Raw genomic sequence first — 18,216 nt, 5'->3', positions numbered from 1 at the left:
TCGCGTTTAATTCGATTCAGTGCTTGTTCGGTTGTCAAAATGGCGTCTGAAAATGATTCCGCGCTGTTAAAAAAACGCCGTGGCATGGTCGCGTGCATGCGCATAAAAACGTTCGTTGACGGCATTTTGTCCTTATATGATTTAGTATTAACGGAGCTTGAAGAACGTAAACTTAAGTTGGATCGGCACTGGGTTGATTACAATACACATTAAACGGCCCTTGAGATAATTGACGAGTTGGAAACTATCGATAGAACGGAATTCGAGACCACGTTTTTTAATTTATCTGCGAGATTGCGCCACTTATCAAAGCCTCCGTCGACTTCCAACAACATTGTTCCCACGTCTCAAAGAGCGTGCGTTACGCCTAGATTATCAACGGGATTGCATAACGTGCGCCTCCCAAAATTAGATTTACCGAAATTCTGCGGTAAATACGATAAGTGGATTCCGTTCCATGACGCGTTCTGATTTATGATACACGATAACGAGTCTCTCGCGGACATCAATAAATTACAACATTTGCGAGCTTTTACTTGCGAAGAAGCGCACAAGGTGATTAGTTTGTTAGGAATATCTGATGATAATTACTTAATTGCCTGGAATCTGTTGAAAGAAAAGTTTGATAATAAACAAGCTGTAGTACGCAATCACATTAAAGCGATTTTCGAAATGCCTTCTATGGTTAAAGAGAGCTCTTCCGACTTAAGACGCATTTTAGACAATGCCTCGCGTCACATCCAAGCTTTGAAAACTTTAAAACGACCAACAGATTTCTGGGACGATATCTTAATTTATTTGTTAAGCTTTAAGTTAGTTGCGACTACCAATCGTGATTGGCGAAAGTCCTAAGTTGCCGATGGCTTTCCTACGCTTAGAGAATTTTTAATTTTTTTGAGCCATTAATGTTAAGTACTTGAGGCTACTCAGAAGCATTCCGATGCTTTAACGAAATATACAAGTACAAAATCGCATACCGGTTCTAAGTTTAAAGAGTCGTAAGGTACAATTTCTAAAGCTAAATGTCATTTATGCACTGGGGATCATTTCTTCTATCAGTGCAAGCAATTTATTAGTTTACCCATACCGGAAAGAATAAACAAGGCCAGATCGTTCAAAATGTCTTTAAACTGCCTACGTTCTACTACTCACATGGCATCAAAATGTCCCACTGGCAATTGCAGATTATGCGCTCACAAACATAATACCGTTTTACACGTTGTTCCAAGCGCAAATAAAGTGAACGTATCGAGTCCTGAAGCGAATCTTCTGCAACCCTTTATTGACGCATCAAATGTTATGAGCACGCATTTGGCAAATGTTATGTGCTAGATTTATTAAAAACCCACAAAAAGAAAATAAATTTACAAAATAAGAGAATTTTTCAACAGAAAAGTTACCGAAATTAAAAAACGGGGATGAACCCGCGACTCAAACCAAAATAAAATTAAAATGTACCAAAAGAGAAATATTAAACGGAAATTGATAATCGGGAAGAATCTGAAACTCTATCGTGTTCGCGATTTAACGGGCCCGCTCGGTAAGACCGCGCTTTTGATTAGTGTCGCGCATAATTATGCGATGGCACCACGTTATTGGACCGGCAATTCATCGATAATCCGCGCCACGTGCGGCATTTGCCGGTTCTAATGCTTCTTCTTGTTCCGAAAGTCAGTGCATACGGACGGCTTTCGAAGTGTCTCGGAAATCTCATAGTTTTTTGTGGTGTTAGCTCAGTCGTAAAGTGACCGGTGGTCAAGCGGTGTTGCTCAGGAAGTGCGAGAATTTCTTTCATAAATTGTAAAGTAGTCTGATCAGAGATTATTACGGATACAGCCTCACTGTCTGTGCATGTGGTAGCAACGTGCTCGAGCACATGCTCACGGCGTTCTCGCTACACGCGCTCATTGTAATTACGGAATACGCCTCAATCTTTTAGACTGCTCTTCTTGTGTTAATTCGTCGTGCCGGTTTATTCGTTGCTCATTTATTGAAGACCCGCTCAAATCGTGTAAAAAGGCATCGCTCGCGGACGCAATCATCCTGGTGGCACGTGGCCCATTCCGGCCATCAGGTTGACTCGGTTTCTCTCGTGATAAGTTTCCGCGCTGCCCGTACGATCTCGGGTATTCTCACGTAACTAGGTTAATTCTGTTACACTATCGAAAATGTACAAAAACAAAAGAAAATTTACCACGGCTACTTCTCTAGCACAAAGTGCTGTTCGATACGGTACCGGACTCAGCCGCCGCTGCCTGTTAGGTCACAAAACAACGCTGTATATACTACACGACGCAAACAAAATAACGAAACGCACCGACGGTAATTCAAAAGGCTCGCAATGCTTATCGCGACGCAAATACTAAAAGAACGCAAACTATATTTGTTCGCAACGCAACTAATTTCTAAACGCACGCAAAAAGAAATAACTAAAGAATACCGAAAACTCGGAACGCAACTCAGTACGGTACAGGCCGCACGACACTCTGTACAACAAAAAGAAACGTAAATACAATTGTCGATACGAGAATTTACCACCGCGAAACCGAAACTATTCCTATCACGCACACGAATCGTGCCGCGGCACGCGCGAATTCTCCACAAGATTTCCCCCCGTACCCCGAGGCTCCCCGCACGTAAAGTCTTAGAGTACTCCGCTGCATGCTGCTTCCACGCGGTAAACGGTTGCGATGCGACATCTCTCGACGTCCAGCAACTTTCCGTCGATGGCTCCAAGCACCAGGATATTTCCGGTATGATCCCACGGCGCAATCACGTGCTGGATGCGTGCAGCTCGCACGCTCACCTGCTTCCGAGTTATATCTTGTCCGGTCCGAGTTCAGCCCCTGGCTGGAATTTGTGTTCGAAAATGAATTATTACCGTGATCGAGAAAATTCCGGCCCTCTGTCACAGAACAGGCACTCATGGTACGGTACTCCTTGATCACGCTCCCTCGACGTGATCAATCCCGCCGGGCGGAAAATCTATAGATCGGCGGAAATCCGTGGATCTGCGTGGGCGGAAACTTAATGGATCCTCCCTCGTGAGCGGAAATTCGATGGCACTCCTCTGTGCCGGTGTCGGCCTTGCGCACGTCTTCGTCGTCGCGCACTTATTTTTCCACGGGCGGAAAATTAATGCTCACGGTCTCCGGCCTCCATGAGACTGCTCCGAATCCCGCAAACAGGCCCGTTACCAGGTCAACCGCGCCGACGCGCTGGTTCGTTACTCGCCGGTACCGTCAAATTTTCCGCGAGTCGGTACATAATTAGGTCGGTAATCCGACACCGAAAACCGCAAGATAAAACAGGCCTCGTTACAGTTAATTTAAATAAAGGCATGTTTCTTTCCACAGCTGTCGTTTTAATAGAATGTGAATGTGGATCGCTAGTTCCAGGCCGTGCCTTATTAGATTTTGGTTCTCAACCAAATTTTATTTCTAGCAAATATTTAAAGTCATTAAACTTATCGTTGCATTCCGTAAACGTATCAATTTCAGGAATAGGTGGAAAAATAACGCGATCTAACGAGGCGGTCAAAATTAAGTTGCTCTCTAGAATAAATTTATATGCAACGACCGTTACTTGCATTGTAACAAATCAAATAACAAATAATCTTCCTAACCTTACTTTGAAACGTACCGACTATCAAATTCCGCCTAACATCTAGTTGGCTGATCCTAGCTTCAATGTTTCAGCCAAAAATTTTTGGGATCTTATCTGCATAAGTCAAATCAAAGCAAACTCGGCACATTCTACTCTACTAAAAACAAGATTAGGGTGGATTCTTTCGGGCAGCCTTATCAACCTCGGGAGTAGTTCACAGTCCTTTCAATCACTTTATGCATTAATAAGTAACAGTGAATTAAACAAACAACTTGAAAGATTTTGGCGGTCAGATGACATATCTAATAACTCTTTGCACTATACTAAACAGGAAACGGAGTGTGAACGACACTTTCAAAATACTACTTCGAGAAACGTTTTGGGACGTTATGTGGTACGACTTCTATTCAAGGAAGACATAATTACGATGCTAGGTCAATCTAGGGAGATAGCTGTAAAACGATTATTTGGATTAGAGAGACGTTTTCTTCGCGATCCTTTTTTAAGGGATCAATACAGTAAGTTTCTGAATGAGTACTTATCGTTGGGTCACATGAAATTTATCGACAAGGATTCCTTCAAGCTCGCTCGAAATTACTATTTACCTCACCATGTTGTATTTAAAAGAGGAACCAAAATTTCCAAGATTAGAGTTGTCTTTGATGCTTCGTTTCGTACTGACACCGGGGTCTCTCTTAATGATACTCTTGGTAGGTCCCGTTGTTCAGGAAGGGTTCGCTTCTATTCTTGTCCGCTTCCGAATGTATCAACATGCCATCACCGGAGATATCGTCAAGATGTACAAACAGGTGTTGATACATCCTTCTTAATGTCGATTCCAACGAATTTTGTGGCGAGAAAGCCCGAACTCTGACGTACAAAAATTCGAGCTGACCACGGTAACATATGGAACGGCCTCTGCTTCATATTTAGCCACAAGATGTCTCAGACCTTGCTGACACACACAAAGAGAAATTCCCGGTAGGTTTGTTTCATTTTAAACGTAATTTTTACGTTGATGATCTCCTTACTGGAGGAGACACTTTAGAGGACATAATATTAATTCGCAATCAAGTCAGCCAGATTCTAAAGTCAGGTTGTTTTGAGTTAAATAAATGGCGATCAAATTATAGAAATTCGTTAAGTGGCGTTACATGCATCATTGAGGAACCGCTTGTCTTTAATAAAACTGACGACGTTCGAATTCTTGGATTAGCTTAGAACACCGAAGGTGACGCATTTCAGTTCTTTTGCACTTATTCTAACCCATCTTTTAGCATTACCAAGCGTCTAATTGTTTCTAAAACATCAAAGTTATTTGATCCACTAGGCCTTCTTGGGCCCATTATTGTTGTTGCCACGTTAATATTACAAGCGTTGTGGAGTTCTAAGATAAATTGAGACGAATCAGTGCCTCAAAACATCCAGACCGAGTGGGTTCATTTCACTACCGAATTAACTAATTTAAATCAATTTCGTATTCCGTGTTGTGTAAAGCCTTGCGTCAGCCACAAACAAATACAAATTCATGGATTTTGCGACGCGAGTCAACGTGCTTTCGGTGCATGCATTTACGTCCGTGTTCCTATTTCTATGACAAAGTTTAAGTCTCATATTTTGTGTTCCTAGTCAAGGGTTGCGTTACTTAAGGCAACGTCTCTGCCACGTTTGGAATTGTCGGGCGCTTTAATTCTTTCTCAACTAATGGACAGCGTTAAAAAATCACTCGACTCATTCAATTATCGCATTTTTCTCTGGTCAGATTCTAGTATAGTTCTCCATTGGATCACGTTCTCTTTAAGACGTTGAACGATTTTCGTCGCGAATAGAACAGGAGAAATACAACGTCTCACTGAAGGTTCAAACTGGCACCACGTGGCATCCGCAAACAATCCTGCTGATATCATTTCTAGGGGCGCTTTTCCAAGTGAGCTGAAAAATTTAAAACTTTGGTGGCATAGCCTAGACTACTTGCAATTACCAGAAAATGAATGGCTTGTTGAAAAAGTTAAAATTACTAGGAACGACGTCCCAGAGCAACGACCAATCTCGCTATTATCTTTGGTTCAGAATTTCATTGTTGTGAATAACTTGCTCAGGAGATATTCAAAACTTAGCAAGATCTGTCGCATATTATTTTATTGCTTAAGAGCATTTGAACCAAAGAAGCTTAGACCCACCAGTTCTCAAGTGTCTGTCGCAGAAATGACGAAGGCGATAAATATATTATGCAGAAGTGTCCAGGGTGAGTGCTTTTCTTCGGAGCTACATTTGCTGAGCAAAGGCATCTCAATTAGCAAATCTAGTCAATTAAAAATTCTGATTTCTTTCTTAAGAAGTGATAATCTAATCAGGGTCGGTGGTCGACTTGAAAATGCAGAATTGTCATACCATGCTCGGCAACAGATTGTACTATTTACCTCATAGTCATATCCTCATCAATGTTGTAACCTGAGCAGCATTCTGAAGAATGCGCTCTGGTTGTAAACCATTTCGGAAATCGCCCTGCACTTTCACAATCGGGCAAGGACTTCGGGATTATCGCTCGATGTCGAAATAAGGCGATGAACCTATATGCAATAATTAAAATAAGCTCGTACAGTTGACGAACCTCTCCGGTCAACCACCGTGGCCGAAACTCGCTGAGGTTGCAACTCGGCGGAGTATATGAGCGACGGCTCGGAAGCCGTCGCGGGCATTCTTATCCGACGTAACGCGACGCGTATCAGCTGTATCATATTAACAGGAAGAATAAAGAGTGCAACGTATTTACGAAAGAAAAACTTTATTTAACCACAACCAACTCCTCTCTGGTGTGGCGAACGTTCCGGCGAACGGACCCACAATCGCACCGTACCACGGTGTAACAAATTTGGTGGCAACGGTGGGATCCGCCTTTCGGAACTCAGGCTCGCCCTCAGCCACTCTCTTGGACGACCCGGAATTGTGGAACGTCTGCAACAGAAGCAACTGAGTAAATTCATCCGCCGCTGGTATCCGAAGCCATCTTCGAGCAGCCCGATCAACGCGGCGAAGCAGCATCCAAGCAAGGGCACCGGAAAAGCAAGTAACAGCCTACCCTGCGAAAATATGCTAATCTCTGCGATAGTGTAAGTTACACGACAAAGTATATGTAATTTACCCGCAATATAAATTGTATGTAAAAATATCCGTCTATGTCCGGCGAAGACACTTATACGCGTCAAATTTTGTCTCGGCTCGCGTGGCTTCACAATCCGGAAATGTCTGAGCCGATGCGTCCGATATTTACACGCCTCCTGCAATCCGCGGAAACAGCACGAGAAATTTGCCATAATAGGATGAGGCGCGCTTACGGTAACGGCGGCGCAAGCGACGAGAAACAATCCGAATTTTCGAACGAAGTCTCGCTACCCGTTAGGCCGAGGGACGAGGCGACAAGTTCTCTCCGAAACGAGAACTTTCTCCTGCGTAGTCACCCGTCCCCTTTTAAGTCATTCGAAAGCAACCTTTTTGCAAATCAGAGAAACCATTTGATATATACCCTGACGAATAGTAGAGATAATACAGATGCAAATTTAACCGCCAATGTAACGCCCGACGCGTCAAATCCCATAACCAACGCGACGCCAACCGAACCTCCGACCTTTTGCGACGGTACCATGGGTGAACCCGGAACTTCGAACCGGGCACAGTCCTCGTCGATTACACGGACTTGAGGCCTGGCACCGAGGGACGAGGCTATCGAGCCTTACTAGATGCTATGCAATTAATGGTAACGCGTATAGATCGGATTGAGAATGAGAGACTCGCGGAAAAATACGGCATCCGTTCGAATAGATCCCTCGACATATCTGTCCAAAGAACGAAGAATCGACGAGAAGATGTCCGATTTTCGCTAAATCATCCGCGGCATTTCCTCATTCTGCAACACGCCATAAATTTCATTCCTCCGTTCGACGGAAACGAAAATAACGTTAAGAAATTTGTAAAAGCCTGCGAATACGTAGCAAAGAAAATCGACCCCGAAGAAGAAGACGAGTTACTAGCTGCCATCCTATATACTAAATTAACGGAACGCGCACTGTCAAGATTCGAATCTAAAAGAATCACCGATTTCGAGCAATTAATAAAAAAATAGAAGCTAATTACGTGCATCGACGTGAAACCGCGTACCTCCAGCTGAAATTCAACCAGCTGCGTCAGCAATCGGGCGAGAGCGCCCAAGCCATTGGTACGCGCGCGGATCACCTAGCGTCCGAGCTTTACGACGCACTCAGCGAAGACGCCCATTATTCGGTTGATCAAAAACAGGTCATATGGGATTCATTGCAGAAGCAAGTCCTGCAGAATTTTCAAAACGGTCTATTTCCGCATATCTCAATTATTGTACATTCCCGCAATTATACAACTCTGCAGGAAGCCTCATAGGTGGGGCCACGGCTGAAAAGAGACAAAGCGACATGGTCCCCCGCGAATTTATTGAAAGAAAATTTACGTATTCCTCAGGGCGTCCACCTGTGCCGTCTTGCAAAAAATGCGGAAAACAAGGGCACCAAGATTTCGAATGCCGATCGAACCGTTTCGCCCAACGTTTCAGCCTGCCCCGCGCGGAACATTCCCCGCGATGCCATACGACGACCAAACACTGTTCGTACTGTGACAAGCTGGGCCATATTTGCGAGGAATGTCGAAAATTAAAACAAAACACCGAATCGCGTTCCGCAAACAGACACAACGGGCGATCGGATTTCCGACAGTCACGATCGGCTCCGGTGTCATAAACTACCGCGGAGAATTACACGCGTCACGATACAGTGAACAACGCGCGAGATGAAAACGAAACAGACGTCCCGGAAATACGAGCGGCTAGCGCGTATCAGATATCTCATTTGACCGGGGGAGATGCAAATCGACACTTCGATTTGGTCACTCTCAACGTGCAGGAATCGCAAGACGGAAGATATACTTTCCTACTCAACACCGGGACCGCCGTCACCCTCATTAAAGTCGGTAAATTAACAGGAGACACCCCAATATACATGTAGTCTACGGCATTAACTGGTGTGACCGGCCACCAGCTTCACACCATAGGAATTGCAAAGTTGACGATCCGGCTACGGGACCGATACATCAATCACAGCATGCACGTCGTACCCGATGCAATCCCCATAAATTACAAAAGGATCTTAAGTATGGACTTCTTGAAAGCACATTTCACGGTATACGACGTAGAGAAGAGGCAATTAATAATTCACAAGGTGCCGATCAAATTACAACCGTACACGCGAATCACGTTACCGCCACAAAGCGAAACTTTTGTACAAGCCGTTATGAGCCACACAACCAAATAGGAATAGTCTACGCAAAGGAACCAAAACCCGGAGTTTTTATCGGCAGCTGCCTAGTAAAACCGGAAGAAAATACTTGCAAAATTAGCGTATTAAATATTACAAAAAAGCCAATAGAATTAAATACTCCACTCGTACAGATAGAAGCCGTGCCATCCGAATGCTTGGTCAGCACGCTCGCGATATCCGACACGTCGCGAATGGAGAACGTGCTGCGGCGACAGGAAAGCGTACGCAAGCCTCTGCGAGTAGCGCATCTAAATAAAGAAAAGAAAGACAAGGTAACCGAAATATGCCAAAATTTTTGCGACATTTTCTACCTCGAGGAAGATTATTTATCCTGCACGACTTCCGTATCGCACGAGATCATAACAGAAGCGAACGCCCGACCAATCAACTGCCGCCCGTACAGATTACCGGAGAAACATAAATCGGAAGTAAAGGAACAAGTGAAAAAGATGCTACAAAACAACGTTATACGACCAAGCTCCAGCCAATGGAATGCACCGATACTGGTAGTACCCAAGAAAATTAATGCTTCCGGAAAATAAAAATTACGAATCGTCGTCGATTTCAGGAAGTTAAACGATATTACTATAGGTGACTCCTTCCCGATTCCAAATATGAACGAAATCCTTGACCAATTGGGCAACGTAAAGTATTTTACTACACTGGATCTAGCGTCTGGTTACCATCAGATCCCAATGCATAAAGATCATCGAGCGAAAACTGCATTTTCTACGCCCAAAGGCCACAACGAATTCAACCGTATGCCATTCGGACTGAAAAACGCACCGGCCACATTCCAGAGGATGATGAACTCGGTGCTATCGGGTTTACAAGGAATCAAATGCCTCGTATATTTAGACGACATCGTCGTGTTCGGGCCTACGTTGGACGAACATAATAAAAGATTGGAGGAAGTATTTAAGAAATTACGTAAAAATAATCTTAAATTACAGCTGGACAAATGCTAGTTCCTACGCAAAGAGGTACTATACTTGGAACATTTAATAACTAAAGATGGCGTCCGACCTAACCCGTCAAAAATTTCCGCCGTAAAAAATTTTCCAATCCCCAAAAAAGTAAAAGACGTACAGTCGTTCATAGGGCTGGCCGGTTATTATCGCAAATTTATTGAAAATTTTTCTAAAATTGCAAGACCGTTATCGGCATTTACAAAAAAAGACGAAAAATTCAAATGGAATATCGAGCAGCAAAACGCGTTCGAATTATTAAAAAAAAAGCTTACGACAGCACCAGTGTTAAGTTATCTGGACTTTACACAACCGTTCATTATCACGACGAACGCGTCAAATTACGCCATAGGAGCGATAATTTCACAAGGCGAAATAGGCAAAAATCACCCGATCGCGTTCGCAAGCCGTATATTAAATAAAGCGGAAAGAAATTATAGCACCACGGAAAAAGAATTATTGGCAATCGTCTGGACCGTAAAACTTTTCAGACCGTACGTTTTCGGTACATCATTCACGATCGTAACAGATCATAAGCCTTTAACGTGATTGTTCAACGTTAACGACCCCGGATCAAGATTAATTAGATGGAGACTACAACTCGAAGAACATGATTATAAAATTGTACATAAAGATGGAAAAAGTAATACCAACGCCGATGCTCTGAGCAGAAATCCACCGACTCAAGAATGCGAACGTCAGTTAAACACGTGCGAAGAAAGAAGAGAGTATACAGAAGAAGAAAAGACAAACTTATTACGCGAGTATCACGACATACCAACGGGCGGCCACCAAGGTGTCAGTCGCACGTTGCAACGCATCAAATTACACCACGACTGGCCGGGATTAAGCAAGGACGTGGAGAATTATATTAAGAAGTGCGAATATTGCCAGCGAAATAAATTAAGTAAAAAGACAAAAATGCCGCTGGTAATCACCGACACATCGAAAAAACCGTTCGAAAATGTGCCCTGGACATAGTAGGTCTCCTACCTTTGTCGCACAACGGGAATAAATATATATTAACTTTTCAAGAACGACTAACAAAATTTAGTAAAGCAATTCCTGTACCAAATCAAGAAGCAGTAACAGTCGCGAAAGTATTCGTGACTAAAATCGTTCTAGAATACGGAATACCGGAGCGACTTCTCTCCGATCAAGGTACAAACTTCATGAGTGAAGTCTTTAAAAATATGTGCAAATTACTAAAAATCCATAAGATTCAAACAACGGCCTACCATCCAGAAACTAACGGAGCGTTAGAGCGTTCGCATCGAACACTAGCCGAATATTTGTGTCACTACATTGAATAAGATCAAACGGACTGGGACGAGTGGCTGCCGTACGCAATGTTCACGTACAACACTACGCCACACACAGCCACAGGATTCACCCCCTTCGAGTTAGTATTCGGACATCTAGCAACAATACCTACAGCTCTAACCGCCGCACCAAAGATTACCTACTCATACGAAGACTACGCGCAAGAACTACGAGAGAGATTGCGGGCCACTAACCACCTAGCGCGCGAACATGCCAAGAGTGAAAAAACTAGACGCATTATGGATAGGCCCGTATAAAATTACGGAAAAGCACAGCGACGTAAATTACATCCTTTACGAATTTGTAAAATTCGTAACCATTATTGAAAAAAAAATTAATTTGTCTAGCGCAAGAGCGACAAGGAAGCCACGTGTGAGTGAGCGCGACAGGCGACGGCGCCAATCGCCTGTCGCGCTCACTTGCCCGCAGCTTCCTTGTCGCTCTTGCGCTAGACAAATTAATTTTTTTTTCAATAACAATTGAGAATTTTACAAAATGTTAAATAACTTTTTTATTTATCTCTCTAAGACCTACCTATCTGTATAGGATTTTACACATGGGCTGAGACACCCTGTATATACAGGGTGTCCGAAATATTATTAGCAATATTAAAACTGTGGGTAGAAAGTTAGATTTGGAGACGAAAAGTCCTTTACGAATTTGTAAAATTCGTGAAAAAAATTAATTTGTCTAGCGCAAGAGCGACAAGGAAGCCACGTGTGAGTGAGCGCGACAGGCGACGGCGCCATTCCTAACCATTCGCCTGTCGCGCTCATTCACGCGCAGTTTCCTTGTCGCTCTTGCGCTAGACAAATTAATTTTTTTTTCAATAATGGTTACGAATTTTACAAATTCGTAAAGGACTTTTCGTCTCCAAATCTAACTTTCTACCCACAGTTTTAATATTGCTAATAATATTTCGGACACCCTGTATATACAGGGTGTCCGAAATATGATGTCCAATCTTAAATTTATGGGTAGGGACATAAAAACGATGACGAAAAGTCCTGAACAATTTTTCAAAATTCTTGATTATTTTCGAGAAAAAAATTAAAATATAATACAAGTAAATACACGTAAGAGTGATAAGGAAGACACGATTTGAGCGAGTGCGACAGACGACGGCCCGAATATTATAAACAAAATAGGCGGAGTCAGCACGTGACGATAAGCGAGCGGTATTCGCGCCGTCATCTGTCGCACTCGCTCAAATCGTGTTTTCCTTATCACTCTTACGTGTATTTACGTGTATTGTATTTTAATTTTTTTCTCGAAAATGATCAAGAATTTTAAAAAATTGTTCAGAACTTTTCGTCACCGTTTTTATGTCCCTACCCATAAATTTAAGATTGGACATCATATTTCGGACACCCTGTATTGTGACGTGGCGGCTCTCGCTGCTTCGTTGCAGCTCCCCGCGGCCGTCACAAAAGCGCCGAGAACTACCTGCGGGGGGAATTGTTGCGATAACGGCTTATCCGAAACCCGCGCCAACCGGCTGGTATTGCAAGGGCGCCGTAAGGGCCGCGGCTTCCGCGAGAAATCGGTAACGTAGCGCGGAAAAATCCGCGAGGCACGGGAGTGGGGACGCGCCGGGCCTCGTGCCGAAAATTCGCGCGGTCCTCGCTCTCTTCCGTGTAGACCGGCGAACACGACGGGCAGTAGCTGGGGCGAGAGCGAGTGCGACCAGAGCGATTGAGTGGAAGCGAGACGGAGTGAGCGTGGGAGATACGAGCGAGAGCAAGAGAGAGAGTGCGAAAGAGTGAGGACGATCCGAAGGCCGGACGTGTATTCGGTGAGATCTTCCACCCGCACTGCGGAAGTATTATATTGTACCCCCCTGTCTCTCGGGGAGACCGACACGGCTTTGGACGATACCCGGCCACGTAGAGCGGGCACACGGGCCCGGTAGTTCCTTTTTGTTGTTTTCGGGGGATTTTGTCGAGAGACAAGGGCGTAGCGTTAGTGAGTGGCCGTCGACGGGCGTCTAAGGTCCTGTGGTCGGACCCCGTGAGAAACACCAGGGCCGTTTAGTCGGGCTATGTGATTCCATCGGTCGTAAAGCGTTTGTACGTCGTGTTCGCACGGAGAGCCCTCGGCAGCGGCCGAGGCCGGGAAAGAGCTACCGCGATTTCGTTAACGACGGGCGATCTGACGGGTGACGTCTTGTGTACCGTTGGGTCTCGCGAAAGCACACCGCGTGTACGGGAGGCGCGTGGCCGGCACCTCAACATTCAGGGCCGGCGCGAGAAGTACTGGAGAACGAGATCCGAGGAAAATGCGTATGGCGATCTAATAGGAAGCCAAGACGAAAGCTGAGATCTAGGTGATCGCGCGAAGATCAAGCCCGCTTACGATTAAGATTATTTTGTTATTTTTTTTGTTATTCGGCATATTTGTCTCGTCCCGTTGAATATTAATAAACGGACTGAAAATTATAATCGCCCTGTTCGCGCATTTATCCTTTTGGTGCTGTCGTTTCCGCCGGTCCGATAAATTCCGTCTGTGACACCCCGCCCCTTTCCGTTCGGATGAGCTAGCCCCCGCGCGCGACGGCCGTTGGAGTGTATCGGAGATAATTAAGAGGAGATAACCTCTGTGAATCGAATCGGCACGGCTGGGCCCGTGACTGGCGCCCCGAAATTCGTTGGTAACCGGATTACGCCGTCCCGCGCCGGGATACAGCGGAGGAGCCACGACCCCTCCTCCCTTCCTACCCCTCGTGTCACGAGGGTGCGCGGATTTTCCGTCCGCGCACAGTCATTCCTTTTTGTTCGCGACACTCTCTCTCTCAGACGAGAGAGCATAACGTGACAATATATATATATATATATAAGAATAAAAATAATTAAGCAAGCAAAAGCTCAACAAAAAAAAAAAAATGTAAAAACTTACCGACGAACTCGTCAGGAACAACCTCTACACGACGGGACTCCAAATCCCGACTGGTCTGTATCTTAAGTTTCGGCTCGGTTCGCCGCCAGAGCATTCTACGGGATCTCAAGGCGCTCCTGGAAGCGCATAGAACGCAGTTTTCCGGCTCATAAGGAGCAGAACACTCGATGTGCGCGACGGTACGCGGCGCGCGATCACGCTCGCGTCGCCTGAATGCCAGGACTTCCCTGACGAGGGTGTCGCGTAATGTAGAAAATAGTCCGCGGCAGGAAATAAAAAAAAATATAATGCAGTTTTTTCTAAAACCAATAAAAGAAAAACACTATTTAATGATTTGATTATTTACAAGTTGATTCGGAACGGCAAAAGTAATTACTACGATCGGAGATCTTGATTTAGCCGATAATGCGCCGCGGATCGACCCGACGGAAATCTTGCGAGATTTCTAAGCATGAAACCTCCGCGAAATGGAGATCTTGGCGCGACGGTGAACGCGAGGCGGCTCGGCAATCGCGTACACGATCCGTTCCGATACTTAAACAAAAGAAAAATGATTTAAACGAGCTCGATGGAGTCGGAGTTGTTCAATACTGAAAACAACGAGGCTCACTGTTAGAATGTTTCACGACAGAGTTCGAAAAGCGACTGACTCGCGACGGGCTCAAGGGACCCGAACCGACCGAAAATGTACACGCGCTAGCCGCGTGAATTATACGTGTTGGGCGACCAAGGAATTTCTCGTTGTTTCTTGATCGCACCAAGCACATCCAGGCGTACTCGCGTACACTCGACACAGTACAGATCCACTAAAATATTAAAACACATAATTAAAATTTAAAGTAACAAAAAACAAAAAAAAAATTTTTTTAACCAAAAAATCTACGCACTCGTTAATCACACAAAAGAAAAAATAATATGTCAGTTATATACCAATTCCGGTAGCAGACTGAAGGAACGTCAGGCGATAGCACCGTTGACTATTCAAGAGAATCAAACCTGACATAAAATTAGCTAAATTGACACATTTTAATAACTTACCTGCGATCAGATTCAGTTTACGATACACTAGCACATAAACCAACTCACATATAAAATTACAGATTCTTGCTCACCGTGGCAAAAGGGAAGAGTGAAATCGCGCCATTCGAAATAAAACCGTTCGCACACGAAACCGGGCTATACTATAAAGATTGCGGACAACTTCAACTTTCGGATTCATCTTGGACAATCGCGATAATAACGAACACAGAAGATTTTACTACTAGATACGACAAAATACAGACACAAATGACAGAAGCAGAAAATATGTGTATCAAAATCCGCGAAAAAGAAAACGGTGTAGTATTATAACAAAAATGTCACAATTTATTTTCTATAGTTTGTAAGCAAAATAATAAGGTTACAACAGCATTAAATAGATTAACATCTTTGTACGAAAACCAAGGGTCAAAAAAAGGCCTACTAGATATAATAGGCTCAGCCGCGAAAACATTGTTCGGTGTAATAGATGCGGAAGACGATAAACGAATTACGGAACAATTACAATTATTAAATACAAATCAACAGACAATACAACACGTAGCAAAAAACCAAATTAAAATAATCAACAGTACAATTGGTCATATACAGAAATTAGAAACTATACTTGAGCACCACGATCGCATTTTAATGAATGCAACGACATTCCTGAGTCAACAGTTAGATAAAATAACGCAACAGCTAGAGGTAACAGAATATATGAACAACCTGAGAATACTAACGAATGACTTACTGACCGACTTACAAGACACGATTGACTTTATTACTCACGCAAAAACAGGAATACTTAACGCTCGATTATTACCGATCAACAACATAATTTCAAAATTATTAGAAGCCACTTCGCATTTATCAGGAGGAGCTCATTTTCCCTTCAAAATAAATCAAATAAACTGGAACACCATTGAAAAAAAATTGTTCATTCAAAACATATTATCAAAGCTATTATACACTCGTAGCAGTATTAAAGTTCTCAATAGTAAACTACGTTAAATTTAGCCTAAAAAAGGTTACCGTATTTCCTGTACATGATCACTCGAACTTATTTAAGATAATTAAAACCACCGATGAATATGTAGCAATAGATAATGATAATAATAAGTACATAATATTAAGCGCAGAAGAACTTAAAACCTGCAAAAATAATCGCGATATCTTCGTATGCGAAAATAGCTACCCATCATATCAAGTATCACAAAACGCACCATGCGAAATCACCGCGCTAATAGAACCGGAAATGCGACCAACGTCACGCGAAATGCGGTATATATTATCAAATGTAAGCCTGTGGATAACATTAAATGAACTCCAAGCATGAATCTATTCCACAGTAGACACACAATTAATAGAAATACGTTGTAAAGATAAACCAGTAAAAAGGGCGAAAATAAGCCACACAGGCATAATTAAGATAAAAGGCGTATGCAAATTAATCACGCCGGACGTCACCATACAGACGCATACCTCGATGGGGGGAAGGGAAATACGCACGCATATTCCCACATACAATTTCACACACACATCAACGCGTACGAATAACACCGCAGCCATTACTAACGCACTTAGGCAGATTCAGCGTGACCTGTCATAAGAAATCAGCGCGAACTATTACAATTAAGCGTAGACTTAGACGAAATGAATAAAGACTTAGAAAATAATTACCACGTTGCGAATACGAAAATATTAATATATTATACAACAAGAGCAAGTCGAGGAAAATAAGAACCTCGACCCTTTTCTCCCCAAAGGGAGAGAAATGTTGTAACCTGAGCAGTATTCTGAAGAATGCGCTCTGGTTGTAAACCATTTCGGAAATTGCCCTGCACTTTCACAATCCGGCAAGGACTTCGGGATTATCGCCAAATGTCGAAATAGGGCGATGAACCTATATGCAATAATTAAAAAAAGCTAGTATGGTTGACGAACCTCTCCGGTCAACCACCGCGGCCGAAACTCGCTGAGGTTGCAACTCGGCGGAGTATATGAGCGACGGCTCGGAAGCCGTCACGGGCATTCTTATCCGACGTAACGCGACGCGTATCAGCTGTATCATATTAACAGAAAGAATAAAAAGTGCAACGTATTTACGAAAGAAGAACTTTATTTAACCAGTTAATGCACGTTTATGTTAAAGTCATATTGATTGATACTCTTTAGGTGATTGCTCCCGGAATATAATACTGGCTAGAACGCGTTAAAAGCTTAAATTTCTGATAGTTCTTAACTGTGCCCCATACTGAGCTGTAATATTTTGAGACATATAAAATTACAGTGACCGCGACGTTCACGGAGCTGCACAATTCTGTCTGTAAATGTTGCCCGTATGTGTCACGGAGGTATGCATTAAGCGGTTAACCACACCCGGCTCCTCTCTGGTGTGGCGAACGTTTCGGTAAACGGACCCACAACCGCACCGAACCACGGTGTAACATCAAACTTATTATAGAACGGGAACATCTTCAGAATCTACACTCTGGCTTACAGGCTACTATGGCCTACGTCAGACAAAGATTCTGGCCGTTAAGACTAAGGTCAGTTACTCGCCAGATTTTAGGTCGCTGTATTAATTGCTTTAAAGCCAAACCGGTCTTTTCAGAAACTCTAATGGATTCCCTCCCTTCCGCTTGAGTCTCCGTATCCCGTCTTTTTCCCCATTGCGGCATGGACTACGCAGGACCTCTTACCTTGCGCGAGGGAATGCGTCGAAATTCGCCGAATCACAAGACCTACCTTGCACTGTTTGTATGCCTTGCCACCAAGGCCGTTTACTTGGAATTGGTAAGCGATCTTTCTATCGTCGCGTTCATTTTAGCGCTATAACGCCTTATTTCCCGACGGGAAAAACCTACGCATATTTAATCAGATAATACAACAAATTTTGTTGGCGCCAAATGGCATATTCGCGAATTGTATGAACTTTTAAAGCTTGACGAAGTGCACGAACATATTGCGCAATTTTTATTAGAAAATCAAATAACTTGGAGCTTTATTCCGCCGAATGCTCCTCGCTATGGCGGTTTGTGGAAGTTGGCTATCAAATCGGCTAA

The 18,216-nt window shown here is 43.6% G+C and overlaps 1 protein-coding gene across 4 annotated transcripts in view; it reads left to right on the top strand.

The window, feature by feature from the left end:
• Window positions 1-18,216, top strand: part of LOC139104110 (fatty acid synthase-like) — a 317,124-nt gene that overhangs the window by 16,324 nt on the left and 282,584 nt on the right. The window contains exon 1 of one of the 4 annotated variants that reach the window (XM_070659344.1): window positions 14,987-17,700. The exons of the other annotated variants lie outside the window; for them this stretch is intronic. The gene's annotated coding sequence lies outside the window, so the exon portion shown is untranslated. Of the gene's footprint in view, window positions 1-14,986; window positions 17,701-18,216 lie in introns of those variants that run through there. 4 annotated transcript variants of the gene reach the window in all.

This window comes from Cardiocondyla obscurior, linkage group LG07 (genome assembly GCF_019399895.1).
Source record: "Cardiocondyla obscurior isolate alpha-2009 linkage group LG07, Cobs3.1, whole genome shotgun sequence".
Lineage (NCBI taxonomy): Eukaryota > Metazoa > Arthropoda > Insecta > Hymenoptera > Formicidae > Cardiocondyla > Cardiocondyla obscurior.
This window is presented reverse-complemented; position numbering and strand designations above follow the sequence as displayed.